The sequence below is a fragment of the Bubalus bubalis genome, chromosome 15, assembly GCF_019923935.1.
Source record: "Bubalus bubalis isolate 160015118507 breed Murrah chromosome 15, NDDB_SH_1, whole genome shotgun sequence".
Classification (NCBI taxonomy): Eukaryota; Metazoa; Chordata; class Mammalia; order Artiodactyla; family Bovidae; genus Bubalus; species Bubalus bubalis.
The window spans coordinates 20,815,824-20,834,565 of record NC_059171.1 but is presented as its reverse complement, the minus strand read 5'-3'; the positions used below and the strand labels follow the sequence as shown (position 1 = coordinate 20,834,565).

The 18,742-nt window shown below is 42.5% G+C and overlaps 1 protein-coding gene across 3 annotated transcripts in view; it reads right to left on the bottom strand.

Annotated features, from left to right (window-relative positions):
• Positions 1 to 9,789, bottom strand: part of ATP6V1C1 (ATPase H+ transporting V1 subunit C1) — an 86,035-nt gene extending 76,246 nt beyond the window's left edge. The window contains exons 1-2 of one of the 3 annotated variants that reach the window (XM_006041428.4): positions 9,592 to 9,788; positions 8,268 to 8,445 (exon numbers count right to left, since the gene is read on the bottom strand). The gene's annotated coding sequence lies outside the window, so the exon portion shown is untranslated. Of the gene's footprint in view, positions 1 to 8,267; positions 8,446 to 9,591 lie in introns of all 3 variants that reach the window. The other 2 variants (XM_025265105.3, XM_006041427.4) reach the window with 2 other exon arrangements.
• Positions 9,790 to 18,742: the final 8,953 nt, after the last annotated feature.

Sequence of the window (18,742 nt, the reverse complement as noted above, 5' to 3'; positions counted from 1 at the left end):
ATGTGACTGATGATAGAAGCAAGGTCCGATGCTGTAAAGAGCAATATTGCACAGGAACCTGGAATGTCAGGTCCATGAATCAAGGCAAATTGGAAGTGGTCAAACAAGAGATGGCAAGAGTGAATGTTGACATTCTAGGAATCAGCGAACTGAAATGGACTGGAATGGGTGAATTTAACTCAGATGACCATTATATCTACTACTGCGGGCAGGAATCCCTCAGAAGAAATGGAGTGGCCATCATGGTCAACAAAAGAGTCCGAAATGCAGTACTTGGATGCAATCTCAAAAACGACAGAATGATCTCTGTTCGTTTCCAAGGCAAACCATTCAATATCACAGTAATCCAAGTCTATGTCCCAACCAGTAACGCTGAAGAAGCTGAAGTTGAACGGTTCTATGAAGACCTACAAGACCTTTTAGAACTAACATCCAAAAAAGATGTCCTTTTCATTATAGGGGACTGGAATGCAAAAGTAGGAAGTCAAGAAACACCTGGAGTAACAGGCAAATTTGGCCTTGGAATACAGAATGAAGCAGGGCAAAGACTAATAGAGTTTTGCCAAGAAAATGCACTGGTCATAACAAACACCCTCTTCCAACAACACAAGAGAAGACTCTACACATGGACATCACCAGAGGGTCAACGCCGAAATCAGATTGATTATATTCTTTGCAGTCAAAGATGGAAAAGCTCTATACAGTCAGCAAAACAAGACCAGGAGCTGACTGTGGCTCAGACCATGAACTCCTTATTGCCAAATTCAGACTGAAATTGAAGAAAGTAGGGAAAACCACTAGACCATTCAGGTATGACCTAAATCAAATCCCTTATGATTATACAGTGGAAGTGAGAAATAGATTTAAGGGCCTAGATCTGATAGTGCCTGATGAATTATGGAATGAGGTTCGTGACACTGTACAGGAGACAGGGATCAAGACCATCCCCATGAAAAAGAAATGCAAAAAAGCAAAATGGCTGTCTGGGGAGGCCTTACAAATAGCTGTGAAAAGAAGAGAAGCAAAAAGCAAAGGAGAAAAGGAAAGATATAAACACCTGAATGCAGAGTTCCAAAGAAGAGCAAGAAAAGATAAGAAAGCCTTCTTCAGCGATCAATGCAAAGAAATAGAGGAAAAAAACAGAATGGGAAAGACTAGGGATCTCTTCAAGAAAATCAGAGATACCAAAGGAACATTTCATGCAAAGATGGGCTCGATAAAGGACAGAAATGGTATGGACCTAACAGAAGCAGAAGATATTAAGAGGTGGCAAGAATACACAAAAGAACTGTACAAAAAAGATCTTCATGACCCAGATAATCACGATGGTGTGATCCCTGACCTAGAGCCAGACATCCTGGAATGTGAAGTCAAGTGGGCCTTAGAAAGTATCACTACGAACAAAGCTAGTGGAGGTGATGGAATTCCAGTTGAGCTATTCCAAATCCTGAAAGATGATGCTGTGAAAGTGCTGCACTCAATATGCCAGCACATTTGGAAAACTCAGCAGTGGCCACAGGACTGGAAAAGGTCAGTTTTCATTCCAATCCCAAAGAAAGGCAATGCCAAAGAATGCTCAGACTACCGCACAATTGCACTCATCTCACATGCTAGTAAAGTAATGCTCAAAATTCTCCAAGCCAGGCTTCAGCAATATGTGAACCGTGAACTTCCTGATGTTCAAGCTGGTTTTAGAAAGGGCAGAGGAACCAGAGATCAAATTGCCAACATCCGCTGGATCATGGAAAAACCAAGCGAGTTCCAGAAAAGCATCTATTTCTGCTTTATTGACTATGCCAAAGCCTTTGACTGTGTGGATCACAATCAACTGTGGAAAATTCTGAAAGAGATGGGAATACCAGACCACCTGATCTGCCTCTTGAGAAATCTGTATGCAGGTCAGGAAGCAACAGTTAGAACTGGACATGGAACAACAGACTGGTTCCAAATAGGAAAAGGAGTACGTCAAGGCTGTATATTGTCATCCTGTTTATTTAACTTATATGCAGAGTACATCATGAGAAACGCTGGACTGGAAGAAACACAAGCTGGAATCAAGATTGCCGGGAGAAATATCAATCACCTCAGATATGCAGATGATACTACCCTTATGGCAGAAAGTGAAGAAGAACTCAAAAGCCTCTTGATGAAAGTGAAAGTGGAGAGTGAAAAAGCTGGCTTAAAACCCAACATTCAGAAAACGAAGATCATGGCATCTGGTCCCATCACTTCATGGGAAATAGATAGGGAAACAATGGAAACAGTGTCAGACTTTATTTTTCTGGGCTCCAAAATCACTACAGACGGTGACTGCAGCCATGAAATTAAAAGACGCTTACTCCTTGGAAGGAAAGTTATGACTAACCTAGATAGCATATTCAAAGGCAGAGACATTACTTTGCCAACAAAGGTCCGTCTAGTCAAGGCTATGGTTTTTCCTGTGGTCATGTATGGATGTGAGAGTTGGACTGTGAAGAAGGCTGAGTGCCAAAGAATTGATGCTTTTGAACTGTGGTGTTGGAGAAGACTCTTGAGAGTCCCTTGGACTGCAAGGAGATCCAACCAGTCCATTCTGAAGGAGATCAGCCCTGGGATTTCTTTGGAAGGAATGATGCTAAAGCTGAAACTCCAGTGCTTTGGCCACCTCATGTGAAGAGCTGACTCATTGGAAAAGACTCTGATGCTGGGAGGGATTGGGGGCAGGAGGAGAAGGGGACGACAGAGGATGAGATGGCTGGATGGCATCACTGACTCGATGGACATGAGTCTGAGTGAACTCTGGGAGTTGGTGATGGACAGGGAGGTGGGGTCGCAAAGAGTCGGACACGAATGAGCGACTGATCTGATCTTATCTGATGCTTTAAAAAAGTTTGTTGTTTTTTTTTTTTTAAAGGGGGGATCCCCAGGTGGTCCAGTGGTTGGGACTCCGCTTTCACTGCTGAGGGCCCAGGTTCAATCCCTAATCAGGGAACTAAGATCTGCAAGACACTTGGTGCGACCAAAAAAATAAATATTAATAAAAATATATTGTGCTTTGTTCTGACAGTCTTAAGTTACTTAAGCTTTAGCATGTTTCATTCAAGGCTGGCAATGGGCTGGCCAAAAAATTCTTTTGGGTTTTCTTGTAAAATCTTAAGGAAAAACCCAAAAGAAAATTTTGGCCAGCCCAATACTTTGTTAGGCTAGGTCTAAATCTTTACTCTGGGGCTAACTTAGCCCTATCAGTTAAGATCTGATTTTCCTGGGATTCCTCCGGATGCCCCAGGGATTCATAAGGTATTCATAAGCCCTTCAGCACCATGAGCTCTGCCAACTGTCTCGTTTAAAGCTCTCCAGTCATTCTTTTGCTGGAATGTACCTGTGCCTGAAGCATGAGATCAAGGTCTTTTTATCTCACTGGGAACTGCAGCCATAAAGAATCCAAATGCCAGTTTCCAAAGGAAACGCAATGTAACCACCAGGGCACTGCATTGAGAATATGAAGACTTGGAATCTAATCCCAGTTCTGCACGTCATCGTTTGCATAAATGTTTTCATTTGCAAAATGAGAGGATTGGATTCCCACATCTAGGATCCTTTTTTGCTCCTATATTCCATCAGTCTATACTGGGTAAGACCCAGGACCCTTTTATTTTCTTGTTAAATCCTTCAAGTAAATCAGATGATGAGTCAGGTTTTAGAACCACTGTAGTAGAACAAGCATTTCCATGATTATTTAGTGAATTATACAGTAAATGTTACATGAAATGGCAACCGTTCCCTAATAAGATGGCTACATGTCACATCATCACCATCAAGAATCACACAGTATTGTCAGGTCCATAATGCAGGAATGATTTTTGTTCTATGGAATGTAGAAACTTTAAATGTATCAACCCACTTTTCGCATGCTTTCTATGCGGCTTATGAACTTAAAAAATAAGTGAAAAGCAAAATGACATATGAAATCAAGTACAGAACAAAACAAAATCTGGGTAAACTATTGCTTTGCTCAAGAAACACACAATTTTATTTCATTTGTGAAGGACAGAATACAGAGGATTTTTAAATGCCATATATATAAATAGGTGGGTTTGTGACCACAGTGTAGAGTCCTGATTCACTCCCAAAACTTCTTGAAAATTTTTTCCAGGGCTAAAAAGACTACTCTAGGGACTTCCCCTGGAGGTCCAGTGGTTAAGACTCCACGTTCCAATGCAGGGACAGGGGTTCGATCCCTTGGGAGCTAGGGTGCCACAAATTTGTTTTTTTTTTATTTAAAAAAAAATTGCTTTAGGTAATGGGAGGCTGTGCGTGTTAAGTTGCTTCAGTTGTGTCCAACTTTTTGTGACGCTGTGGACTGTGGCCCACCAGGCTCCTCTGTCCATGGCTTCTCCAGGCATGAATACTAGAGTGGGTTGCCATACACTCCTCCAAGGAGGAGTAGAAAGAAAACAAGGCACATGATGAGATTTGAAAAATCGAGCAGAATACACTGGAGGCCCAAGGGAAACACTAGTCACATTTCTTAAACACTTCTATCTGTCTGACTGCAATAAGTATGCTTTTTTTTTTTTTTTAAACAGTAACAAGTCTTTTTCAAAATGGAGGGAAGGAAAGAAGAAAGGAAATCCTGGGTTCAAAGCTCAGAACCTGTTTATTTCATTACTGTATCACCCACTTCTAAGAATTTAAAGGCAGTGGATTATTTTCCAACCACAAGAGATTAGGATGCGAAATAAAAAGAGTAAAGCAGGGACTTGCCTGACAGTCCAGTGGTTACGCCTGTGCTTCCACTGCAGGGGTCATGGATTCAGGAGCACTAAAATCCCACAGAATCCCCAAAATCCCCTACCCCAAAAGAAGAGTAAATAACAACTGTCATGATAATACAAGAGGTGAGGATAATAAACTCAAACAGCTACTAGCACTTCTTCTGTGGATGAAAGTAAGAGCCTGACCAAAGATAGGGGCAACCACAGAAAATAGGGCATCCCAGTAAGTGCTCCAATATTTAACTGCTTTCAAGAAACCAACACCTCAGTCTCTGAAATGCAACCACCTTTCACAGTAAATTTAAATTTCACAATGAAGACTGATGGGGGTCTACATGCAAAAAAAACATTCTTTTACAGTCCTTGAAAATACCAAGCTGTTCACTAAAGTGGCTTATTTCGACCTGCACAAGGAGGGATACCTCAGATATCATGAAGTATCACACAGCCTTCCAACTGTGACGCATCAACTTTGAACAGAACTGACCAGAGCGTAAAACAGCCACGATCCATCCATCTTAAAGGCTGCTAATCCTTCCCGAGATTTTAATACCACACAAATAAAAGGTAAGAATAACTACCTGAATGGTAACTTCTGAATGAATGAATAATTCTGAATGCTAAATTCTATCCTTCAACAAGGAAACATCTTAACTGGGATTGTTGGAGGGGCTTACTCACAATAAAATTTGTTTGAATAAAAGCTTCCAATAACAACAAGGAATTCTACCTCTCAAGGGAGACTTTAGTGATTTATATGTAAGTTTGAAATTGTTAGGATACACACCTTCTTTAAATCAATCTTAACTTTTGTGTTCTCTTGTCTTACACTGAAATAGCACTTATAGATGGCCTATAATCACGTTAAGGATTACCTGAACTTCATGCCATAAATATACTGAAATGTGAAAGACCTTTAGTAGATGTATTTTATAAACAGCCATCTTTTTTACATCTTTGTATCTGGCTAGAAATACATTTGCAAAAGCCAAGCCTTACTTAGGCATGTTAATGCTAAGCCGCTTCAGTCGTGTCCTACTCTGTGCGACCCCACAGACGGCAGCCCACGAGACTCCCTGGTCCCTGGGATTCTCCAGGCAAGAACACTGGAGTGGGTTGCCATTTCCTTCTCCAATGCATGAAAGTGAAAAGTGAAAGTGAAGTCGCTCAGTCATGTTCAACTCTTAGCGACCCTGTGGACTGCAGCCTACCAGGCTCCTCCGTCCATGGGATTTTCCAGGCAAGAGTACTGGAGTGGGGTGCCATTACCTTGGCTCCTACTTAGGCATAGATGCCATCATAAAAACAGAAACAAGCCAGAAAGATAATAACACATAACACGATGTTTAAAAATAAATCTCTTGCAATTTCTGCTAAAGCAAGTTGAATCCAGACAGGCAAGGAGAGCACTGTACCATTACTGAAAGGAATCACCAGAACCTTCGGAGCATCCAGACACTTCCTCTCTGCCACAGGCAACTCAACACTGACCCAGGGAGCAAACAATTCCTTCCATGCCAGGAAACTCCCTGACTCTACACTCATTGTCTCCCAAAATGTTACTTCCCTTCTCTTTCAGGTTGGTATCTGATAATAGTGACTGAATCACAACACCACATTTCTCACCAGAAGGTGTTAATATCTCTAAGACAATGTATTCTAGCCTGAAATTCAACAAGCCAAAGACTTGAAACAAGTTTCATCACTCAAGTAAGCTTGAGATCCTGTTTCCTGGTAATGACAACCACTTATTAAATATGTGCTATGTGATCAGCACTCAATATGCTAAGCAATTTTATACTTGATTCCTTCGAGGAAGATGGTATCACCACCCCTATTTGCAGATGAGAGGGCAGTTAATGAAGTCTTGCCCAAGGTCACAGAGCTAGTGACTACGTACATTTTACATGCAAGTTTACTAAAACACTACTCTTAACCTCTATGCCCCCAACATATAGTAGAGGGCCTGTCACTAAGAAGCACTCAGGTGTATGTTCAACAGATAAAGGATGCCATCGCAAAGGGTGTTGCACAACCAACTGGTACCTCTCTCATGCAGAAGGAGTTTCGAAACATCTGGGATCATTTTAGGTTGTCCCAATGTGGGGGTCACTACCATCATTTAGTGGCTGGTGGCCAAACAAGAGGCAGTTCTGTCCACAATGCCAACAGCACCCATGAAGAAACACTAAACTATAGGCTAGCCCATTAATAACAACAAAAAACTGTCATGGTTAAGTCAATCCACCTATTAACCACCTTTATTTACAAATAACTTCCTATTCATGGATAGTTTGCATAAAGTATCTTAAAAGATACATCATCCTCTTTCTATAAAATACCATTTTTACATTTGTCTAGCATTTTATTTTCAAATACAGAGCTAAGGTTGTATCTTCTGGTCTATGATGGAACCAAAGCACCTCTCCTCCACTGCCCTAAGACTCCTCTTGGAACTCAGTAAATATACAGCAGATTTGCTACACCTGTGGAACAGAAATTTGCTTCATTATAAAGATAAGAGTTTGAATTTTCTAGTTCTAAGGATCACTCCTGTCAAAAGGAAAATTTAGACTGCCTGGTGAAGAGAATTTAGATTGCCTGGTTTCACTGCTTGAGCTGTCTTTCCAAGAGCACCATGCTAATGGTTTACTGTGTCTTTAAAATATCAGTGAAATGTGAGCTGAACATGAATTAGATTGTAAATGAAAAGGTATAAAGTTGCACAGCCAAAGAGTGAAAAAGGTTTACTCTGGCAGACAGAACACGTACAAGAACAAAATTCAACTAAGAGGTATGTATTTCCATGGGGTCACAGTCAGACACGACTGAAGGACTGAGTACACACACACATATTTGGTGCAAACTGTAGTTACCCCTAAGCAGACTCAAGCTCAAAAGGAAGACTGATCACTTAGGGGCTGTGGACCAGAAGGAGACCCTTTGGCAAAGGTTTATTTTGGCATTCCAGCTTTGCTCTTTGGCCAATGCAATTATTTCCAAAGTTGTGGAAATAAACAGGGAATCAGACTTTTGAGGCCCAAATGTTTCTTTTTAGGTAGAGAGAACTAATGTAAATAAGGCTCCGAAGACTGACATCAAAAAATAAAAGTGATCATTTACTGCCCAGTTCTATACACGAACCATCTAGCTCGCAGCATTTAGTCAGATCCCGAGTACTGTTTCTTTAGATTTTATCTAGTCCCTGAAAGATACACCAAAAGAGAAAAAGATCTGGGAGTTCTGAGACATAAACCCGAGGTTCCCTCTTCGGCACCATTTGAGACGTGCTGGTTGCCAGAGAACCGTGATTGACAAGCTGAGCACCTTTTGCCCACCCTGCTGCTTATTATCTCCTCCAGCTGAACTGTAAACTGAACAGCTTCACCCAAACTAACTAAAAAGCGGTTTTTAAAGCACTGACCACTGCTGCAGAACCCCTTTGAAGCTGTCCTACTCAAGTTTCACCGAAAGTGCTGAATCAAAGGTAAGAATGCACTAGTAGAAACTCACCCTTCTCTCTAGAGAGATTGTGGTTAAGTACTGGGCAGGTAATTGGCAGTCAGAAGACAGCAGAAGTTATGCTAGACTTAAAACACATCATTTGATCTGTTTCTAGGTCCAAGAGTCTATCTAGATAGGTCCCGGTCTATACGATGAATGGCACTTTCATCTACTTCCTCTCAAAGACCTGTGAGAACAAAACAAACAAGAAAGGGGCTTCCGGGGCGGCCCAGTGGTGAAGGATCTGCCTCGCAACGCAGGGGACACGGGTTCGATCCCCGGCCAGGAAGATCCCACATGCCTCAGGACAACTCAACCACGACTACTGAGCCAGCCCGCTACAGAGTCTGTGCTTCACAAAAAAGCACACAACTTGAGAAACCTGCACACCACAGCGGCAACTAGAGAAAGCCGGCTCACAGCAAGGAAGACCCAGCGCAATAAAAGACAATAATTAAAAAAAAAAAATGTAATTCCTGTGACTGTTGTTCAATAAAAGGTATTCGGGAGTAGATGACAGTACCAAAGGATAAGTTCAGAAGGCCAAAACAGATCTTCACAAAGGAGTCTCCCCAACCCCCAAATGATCCAACATCTCCTGTATACTTCAGGGCTGTTTGGGGGGGGGGGGGGCGGGTAGTTACAATAACCCTCAGTGAGGGGTGCAAACACCATCTAATCTTTTCTCCCCTTTGCTCCTGTGTTTCTCAGGTGATTCAATTTGCCTGTGTGCCTCTCTCCTCTAGTTCCTTTTCAGGGTTTCTTGCCTACTCTTCCCCCATTCTAATAAAAATAAAAAATAAAAAAAAACACGGTCTGAGTTCTCTGGAATCCAGTTTTTTCCCCTGTCACAGGGACCCTGCGTCCTCGGTGAGGGTCTCCTAGACCCTCTAAACTGCCATCACCTTACTCGCAAGCACGTACGCCCAGGGGAGGCTGTCCCGCTCGCTGTGACCTCACACACACCACCCCGTATCCTCATCTGGGCCACTCTGTTACCTTTCGTCCCCCGGAGCGAGGATTCGCTGTGACCCTTACCCCAGCCCAAGGAGAAACGCCTCAGACCCGCAGTGTTTATGTCTGCCTCTGCCACAGAACAGCCCCTAGGGCCCTGTCTCTTTTCCCCTCCTTCCCTTCCCCTTAGAGACAGAACCCAGGCCCACGGCGGCGACAAACTCGCGCCGAGAAACCGGACACGGCCGCCGCGCCGGCGGCTCCAACGCCACAGCCTCGGCCCCCGCGCCCGCCCCCATCCCTCCCAAGCGGCGACCGCAGCGCGAGCTTCGGCCCGGCCGGGGTTTCCGAGGGGAGGAGGTAGCCATCGCTCACTGACCCAGGGAAGTGTCAAACGAGGACGTGGCGGCAGTAACAGGCAGAGAGGCGGACAGCCTGGCAGGCGTTAACGGCTCAGCTCTCCATCCCCTCCCCGACCTAAGCTCCGGCCTCACGGTTTCCTCGACCCCGGCGCCTACGGAGCAAGTCACGTGCCAGCCGGGACTGTCAGCTGACCGCTGCTCGCTCCGCCCCGCCTACGTGCGCCGCTCCGCCTACGCGCGCGCCACTGCGCAGCCGCCGCGGCCGAGCCCACGGAACAGGGGCGGGGCTGGGAGGCTCCCCGGGGAGCGGGGGAGAGCCAGGAGTCTGAGGGGGCAAAGCTCTTCCGGGGAGGGTGGGGTTTCTGCGTATGGAGTTCCGCCCGAGTTCCGTCCGCCACCTGTGAATTTCATCGCTGCCATCCTTAAGGTTACCCCACTTCTTTTCACATTTCTGCGGCTTGGAATTTGCCTTCAGGCTTCTCCACTCAGGATTTTCTTCGGACAGCCCGGTTTTCTGAGTAATATCCTTAAGAGTTCCCTTCAGCCTCTGATTCACCTTTTCCTTCCAGTCCACTTCGAGTTAATTCCATAAATGTCCTTGGAGCATTTACTATACGCTCGTCATTGTGCTCATTATCTTAGGATTGTCTACCGGCGTGAATCACTCCTTGCAGGAGAAAGCTTGTAATCTTGTTCGGGCGTCTGTGAGGCATGTGATAAACATCGGATAGTTGGAACCACGGTAGATAAAAATGAAAACCAGACAAGGTTACAGGGCAGAGGCATGGACAGGAGAAATCATGTCCTTTGGGAGAAAAAGATAGCAAACCGCTCTCCTGATATTTCATATTTCATTAGCTTGGGAAGGTAGGTGGTATTATTCTGGTTCAGAACATAGTTTAGAAACGTTCAGTTCAGTCGCTCAGTCGTGTCCGACTGTGCGACCGCAGAAATTGCAGCACGCCAGGCCTCCCTGTCCATCAACAACTCCTGGAGTTCACCCAAACTCAAATCCATCGAGTCGGTGATGCTATCCAGCCATCTCATCCTCTGTCGTCCCCTTCTCCTGCCCCCAATCCCTCCTAGCATCAGAGTATTTTCCAATGAGTCAGCTCTTCTCATGAGGTGGCCAAAGTATTGGGAGTTTCAGCTTTAGCATCAGTCCTTCCAAAGAAATCCCAGGACTGATCTCCTTTAGAATGGACTGGTTGGATCTCTTTGCAGTCCAAGGGACTCTCAAGAGTTCTCCAACACCACAGTTCAAAAGCATCAATTCTTCAGCGCTCAGCCTTCTTCACAGTCCAACTTTAACATCCATACATGATCACTGGAAAAACTACAGCCTTGACTAGATGGACCTTTATTGGCAAAGTAATGTCTCTGCTTTTGAATATGCTATCTAGGTTGGTCATAACTTTCCTTCCAAGAAGCAAGCGTTTTTTAATTTCATGGCTTCAATCACCATCTGCAGTGATTTTGGAGCCCCCAAAAATAAAGTCTGACACTGTTTCCACTGTTTCCCCCATCTATTTCCCATGAAGTGATGGGACCAGATGCCATGATCTTAGTTTTCTGAATGCTGAGCTTTAAGCCAACTTTTCACTCTCCACTTTCACCTTCATCAAGAGGCTTTTGAGATCCTCTTCACTTTCTGCCATAAGGGTGGTGTCATCTGCATATCTGAGATGATTCATATTTCTTGCGGCAATCTCGATTCCAGCTTGTGCTTCTTCCAGCCCAGTGTTTCTCATGATGTACTCTGCATAGAAGTTAAATAAGCAGGGTGACAATATACGGTCTTGATGAACTCCTTTTCCTATTTGGAACCAGTCTGTTGTTTCATGTCCAGTTCTAACTGTTGCTTCCTGACCTGCATACAGATTTCTCAAGAGGCAGATCAGGTGGTCTGGTATTCCCGTCTCTTTCAGAATTTTCCACAGTTTATTGTGATCCACACAGTCAAAGGCTTTGGCATAGTCAATAAAGCAGAAATAGATGTTTTTCTGGAACTCCCTTCCTTTTTCAATGATCCAGTGGATGTTGGCAATTTGATCTCTGGTTCCTCTGCCTTTTCTAAAACCAGCTTGAACATCTGGAAGTTCATGGTTCACATACTGCTGAAGCCTGGCTTGGAGAATTTTGAGCATTACTTTACTAGCATGTGAGATAAGTGCAATTGTGCAGTAGTTTGAGCATTCTTTGGCATTGCCTTTCTTTGGAATTGGAATGAAAACTGACCTTTTCCAGTCCTGTGGCCACTGCTGAGTTTTCCAAATTTGCTGGTATATTGAGTGCAGCACTTTCACAGCATCATCTTTCAGGATTTGAAATAGCTCCACTGGAATTCTATCACCTCCACTAGCTTTGTTCGTAGTGATACTTTCTAAGGCCCACTTGACTTCACATTCCAGGATGTCTGGCTCTAGGTGAGTGATCACACCATCGTGATTATCTGGGTCGTGAAGATCTTTTTGTACAGTTCTTTTGTGTATTCTTGCCACCTCTTCTTAATATCTTCTGCTTCTGTTAGGTCCATACCATTTCTGTCCTTTATCGAGCCCATCTTTGCGTGAAATGTTAGAGAACTTTTTAATTCAGTTTTTTATTTTGATTCCTATTGTGTGATTAGTTTCAAGTACTTTCCCCACTTCGTTTCATTGAGACATTTTATCTTTTTCCTTTGAAGAAATTATGAGGAAAAAGCAAATCTTCTCTATGCATAAAAAATCAAAAACTTTTTTATTTTTTAATTCAGTATTTTTATATTAGGGAAGGTGAAGAGCTAGAGATCACAGAGCTTTTTAGGACAAGGGAATAGACATATCTGGTTTTCAGTCGTGGCTCTGCTGCTGACTAGCTGTGTGACCCCAGGCCTGTGAATTTCAGCTTCTTCACCCGTAAACTGGTAGCAATAATATATACGTGATAGGGGTGTTGTAAGGCTTAAATGAAGTGTAGTGCCTGGCACATAGGAAATGCCTTGTGACGGGTTGCTGTTATTACTATGTATTCTATAGGACCCAGGTTTTCTGACCTATTTTATGCCTTTACAGGCTGTTGTGTCCATGCAGAAATTCACCACAGAATTTCTTAGAGCCTTAGTAATACATCTGAATAAAAAGTAACCAACCAACCAACCTATCTTCAACCTAATGCTTTTCACTAATTTTGGATGCTGTTCAGGCAATTCCAACAACTGGTTCTGTAACACAGCTTTGGAAACTCGTCAGAAATTCCAAGGGCTTTATCATAACATGTGCCCAAAGGCCATGTTTTGTTAGCTCTGTCTGTGCAATACAACTTTCTTTGGTGGTGAAAATGTTAATCTGTGCTTTCCATATTGTGTCCACTAGACTGAAGTGGCTCTTGAGCACTTGAGATGTGGCTATTGTGACTGAAGAACTGAGTTTTAAAATTTATTTCACTTTCATTAATTAAAACTTAAATACCCAACAGTGAGACTAGTGACAGCTGCTTTGGGCAGTGAAAATTAGGGTCTGCGTTTGAAACCTTTTGGTTTCTTTATGCTTGTCTGGGGCCCTGAGGCAGAATTCTCATGCCTGTTTCTTAATTTTTAAACTCAAGTGCATCTATTTCTGACGTCTGGACACTTTGCAGTGTTTTAAGCATCATGTTGTACTTGAGAGGCAGTATAAAGCATTGTTCAATAAATGTGAGCTCCATTTATCATCAGACCTAGCACATCTCATTTAAAAATCTAGCAAACATGTTTAAAATAAGCAGGGCATGCTTGCTTTCTAATGGCTTCTGATAGGAAGGAAATGTGTTTACAAAGAGTGGGGACGCTTGCTTTTCCTTACTGTGCATAGGAGCATCATAGGTATCTAAGTATATATAGCAGGCATGACACACGTTTTCCTGCATTTCCATGTACCTAAAGCACCTTTTAAGCTTAAAACACTGAAAAAAATGCATAGAGAAAATTTATTTTTTCCTCATAATTTTTTCAAGGGAAAAAGATAAATGTTTCAATGAAACTAAGTGGGGAAAGTATTTGAAATTAATCGCACAATAGGAATCAAAATAATTTTTCACAGGAGAGTGAAAAAGCTGGCTTAAAACTCAACATTCAGAAAACTAAGATCATGGCATCTGGTCTCATCACTTCATGGCAAATAGATGGGGAAACAATGGAAACAGTGACAGACTTTATTTTCTTGGACTCCAAAATCACTGCAGGTGGTGAGTGCAGCCATGAAATTAAAAGACACTTGCTCCTAGGAAGAAAAGCTATGACCAACCTAGACAGCATATTCAAAAGCAGAGACATTACTTTGCCGACAAAGGTCTGTATAGTCAAAGCTATGGTTTTTCCATTAGTCATGAAGGAATGTGAGAGTTGGACCATAAAGAAGGCTGAGCACCAAGGAACTGATGTTTTTGAACTGTGGTGTTGGAGAAGACTCTTGAGAGTTCCTTGGACTGCAGGGAGATCAAACCATTCAATCCTAAAGAAAATCAATCCTGAATATTCATTGGAAGGGCTGACGCTGAAGCTGAAGCTCCAATACTTTGGCCACCTGATGTGAAGAACTAACTCATCATAAAAGACCCTGATCCTGGGAAAGACTGATGGTGGGAGGAGAAGGGGGCAACAAAGGATAAGGTAGTTGGATGGCATCACCAACTCAATGGACATGAGTTTGAGTGAACTCTCGGAGTTGGTGATGAATAGGGAGGCCTGGGATGCTGCAGTCCATGGGGTCACAAAGAGTTGGATGCGACCAAGCGACTGAACTGAATTGAACTGAAGTCAGGAGGAGAAGGGGATGACAGAGGACGAGATGGTTGTATGGAATCACCAACTCAATGAACATGGGTTTGAGCAAGCTCTGGGAGATGATGAAGGACAGGGAAGCCTGGCATGCTGGAGTCTATGGGGTTGCAAAGAGTTGGATATGACTAAGTGACTGAACAACAACAGCTGTAATATCTTGAAAGGTGGCACTTATATTCCTCTTAGAAAAGGAAGTGTCCTTGTTTAGGAAAATACTTAGACAAACTAGCAAAGTTGAAGATAAGCTGAGCTTGGGTGCATGGAGACAAAAAAACAAAAGCCATGTCTAAACTAGTTTCCAATCTCAATTGGGAAGGAAGGGAAACGGGAGGAGCAGCTGAAGGTATGCAAGGAATGCATAAGGCATAGGGAGCAGAGAAGAAAGAAAGCAACATGATAAAGAACTTGTGAAATTAGGTCTGCTTAGGACCCCATTTGAGATCACTTTAATTGCTGTAATGTAAATCCATTGCCATCTGCTCATACCTTTAATGAACTCAAATGCTTTCATGAACTGTTTTTTTCTTTGGTAAAAATTTATGGTATCCAGTTTATATTATGTAAAGTGTACAGACAAATTAATAAGAACAATAATAAGACCCTAACTGGGAAATGAGCAAAAAGCACAAAAAATTGAGATAAAAAGAAATACCACTGGCTGAAATAAAACATATGGGGAAATGCACACTCTTACTAGTGCTCAAAGATATAAGTAAGATAACATACATAGAAATATTTATCAAAATAAATAATATATCAAAGTAAATGTGAATAATAACTTACATTAGCAAAGATAGGAATATATACATAATAGCCAATGCTGGTGAGAATATGATAAGACAGAATCTCTTATACTGCTAGTGGTTCTGTAAACTGGTACAGTTTTTATGGTCAGCAATTTGACAATATAGATGAGAAGCCTTAAAAATGCTCATTCTATTTTCATCCATATAAGGATGGAAATAATGGGAACAGATAGGAAAATATTTATGTAAAATATGTTCATTACATCATCATATCTGTTTTCATCATCAACATTAAAGATTTAGTTGAACTAAGCCTACTCTGAAGGTAGAGCATTGAAAATTATTTGATAACGTCTGGAATTTTTAGAGTTGAATGCTCAGGGTTAATGAATAGGATATGCTAAGGCATTCCCTGGTGGTTCAGTGGTTAGGACTCTGTGCTCTCACTGATGAGGGCCTGTGTTCAATCCCTGGTCAGGGAACTAAGATCCCCCCACAAGCTGCAGAGCATAGCCAAGAATAATAATAAGATACACTAGACCAGTGAGGGATGTTTGGCAATGTCTGGAGATGTTTTTGTCTGTCACAGCCTGTGGGGAATGACATGCTACTGGTATCTAGTGAAATCAGGGCAAAAGTCATAGATGCTGCTAGACATCCTGCAATGTCTAGGACAGCCCCACAACAAAGAGTCATCTGATCCAAAATGTCAGTAGTTCTGAGGCGGAGAACCCTAGTACTAGACTCAGGATGTTCTCAGAGTCCCAGTTTCTTGACAAACAATATATGTTCCTGCAGTTCCATTCCTGGAGTGGAAAAAAAAAAAAAAAACATAATTTGAAAAGATACAAGCACCCTAATGTCCATAGCGGCACTATTTACAATAGTCATGACGTGGAAGCAACTTAATGTCCATTGACAGGTGAATGGATAAAGATCATGTGGTACATATACTCAGTGGAATATTACTTAGGCATAAAAAAGAATGAAATAACACCATTTGCAGCCATATGGATGGACCTAGAGATTACCATACTAAATGAAATAAGTCAGACAAAGACAAATATGTTGCTCATATGTGGAATTCTAAAAAAAAACAAGTGAACTTACATACAAAACAAATAGATACACAGACATAAAAACAAACATAGTTACCAAAGGGGGAGGGGGTAAGTGATAAATTTTAGAAGATTCAGATTAATATATATATGTTACAATACATAAAATAGATAACTGACAAAGACCTATTCTATAGCATAGGGAAATATACTGGATATTTTGTAATAACTTCTGAAAATATATACATATATATGTAAGGATATATGTATATGCATATATATATATAAGTGGATCAGTTTGTTGTATACCTGAAACCAACACAGCATTTTAAATCAACTATATGTCAATAGATAAATAAATAAGACTTAAAAAAAAAAATCCTCTGTCTCTGACCCAGGGGTTTTGTGTCCACTACCAGCATCCATGAAATTGTGACAGGCCAGGCTAACTTGTTCGGTAAAATCTCAAACCTTTCCCAGTTCTTGATAGTTTTGGTGACAAGGATGGGATATATCAAAGATAGAGTTTTTTTGAAAACAAAGGATGAGCATCGTGTAGGTCAATTAATGGAATTTGCAAGAAATCCATAGAAATTGATAGTAAACCCAATTGTACAGTTTCCAGGAATCAGTTGTAGGCTAGATTGTATGGTCTGCTGAGCAATAAATGATCTGCTTAATTGCCTGTGTTAGTCACTCAGTCGTGCCTGACTCTTTGCAACCCCATGGACTGTTACTCACAAGGCTCCCCTGTCCATGGGATTCTCCAGGCAAGAATACTGGAATGATTTGCCATGCTCTCCTCCAGGGGGATCTTTCTGACCCAGGGATCTAACCTAGGTCTCCTGCATTGCAGGAAGATTCTTTACTGTCTGAGCCACCAGGGATTGAATTGTAATTGCCTGTAAATGAGGAAAACTTGAGAAGTGGTTGCAGGCCATGTCATCTCAAAGATTCCAAATGCGGTCATGGTTGCTATAGTATTCTCTTCCTACTTTTCTGGCACTTAGCCTCATGTCCACCCCTTGTAATGACTGGAACTAATATTTGTCCAGGATAGGCAGAAGTTTCCATAGCCTGTCAAACAACAGTGATAGAGAGCATACAGATAGTGACCATTTGGTTCAATACACTGCTTATCAACTCTCTCTACAGTGGCTCGCGGGCCAAAGTGGGAACATCATCAAGTCACTGTAATAAGTTTATTAAATGCCTTCTCTCTCGTGCCTGACTCAGAGATGAAAGGTCTGGGTAAGAGGAGGGAACGACTGGGGAGAGGCAAAGTTACAGCTACTGGAATGGGACACACAGAATATGTGATGAGGAAAGGAGAACAGCAACCCACCACCTTTGCAGATAACACCTTAGACCTCAGCAGGTTGTCCAGGGTCGGGGAGCAAGAACCCTAAGGACCTTTGTCCTTTGGAATTGTCCCTGGAGCCTTCTTTCAGAATGAAAACATCTTAGCATGGTTCTGCTAAACTCTTGGAAGCACGGTGATTTAAATCACTGCTGGCTGGGTCTGCCATCCCCTGCCAGATGGCTCTGAACACAGTTTGAAGTTTGACCACCATTTGCCTTAACTTATCTAAAACATCTATCTGAAATAGCAAGGGGTGTCCCAACTCCTACACCTCCCACACAAAACCCCTTTCCACACCTCTAGATGTCTTCCCCAACCCCATTCCACAGCCATTGCTCAGTCATTCCTTGGGGTGGAAAAAATGCCACCCGCCTGGTGACCTGGACAAACAGCAGAGTTTAGTCTGACTGCAATCAGGCAGTTCCTCCATAAACAAAGGCCAGATCTGATTATTCAAAGCAACCTGAGATGGCCAAGATTTAACAGCTGGTGGAGAGGCCGTGTTGGCAACACTGCCAGCCTGTGTCCTTGGAACAGTGGAGGTCTGAGGGGCGCCGCCAGTAGTAACCCGCCCTGTCTGTCCAGTGCCACCGTGTGCATTCCCAGGACTATCGCTTGCATGGAAACCAAGCGTTATCTTGGCTTCCTCCCCAAAACATGGTGACTTGCACCTTATAGGCGATTACAAGAGACCTTCAAGTATTTAAGGAAATACCACTAGTAGATCACATAGCCCTCAACTGAGAGCCCTCAATGAAGCTTCCTTTGATTACCTGGAAGAGCTTCCCAAAGGGATAACTGACATTATTTATACACAATCTGTGGCCAATTATTCCTCCAGTGGAAGTCATCCAATTAGAAAAAAACAGTACAAAATTTGTCCCTAACTCAGATTACTGGTCAGGGATATTATAGACGGTAGAATTGCTTTAAACCTCTTCCTCTTGTGACATGGCAGAGTCTATAGGATTGCTTCTAGGCTTGCTAATAAATCCTGCCATGCTTATATTAACACCTTGGGCCAAGGGGAGAGATAAATAGAGAAACTTGAGGAGAGAGCCCTCTGACTTTTCTCAACTAAGGCCCTGGTAGTTTGAGGGATTTGTTCAATGGGTTGATTCTAAGACCCTGGGGGTTATAACTGAGGTCAATTCTACAGGAAGGCCTCCTCATGATGCTAAATTCCTGATCACAGTAACCTTA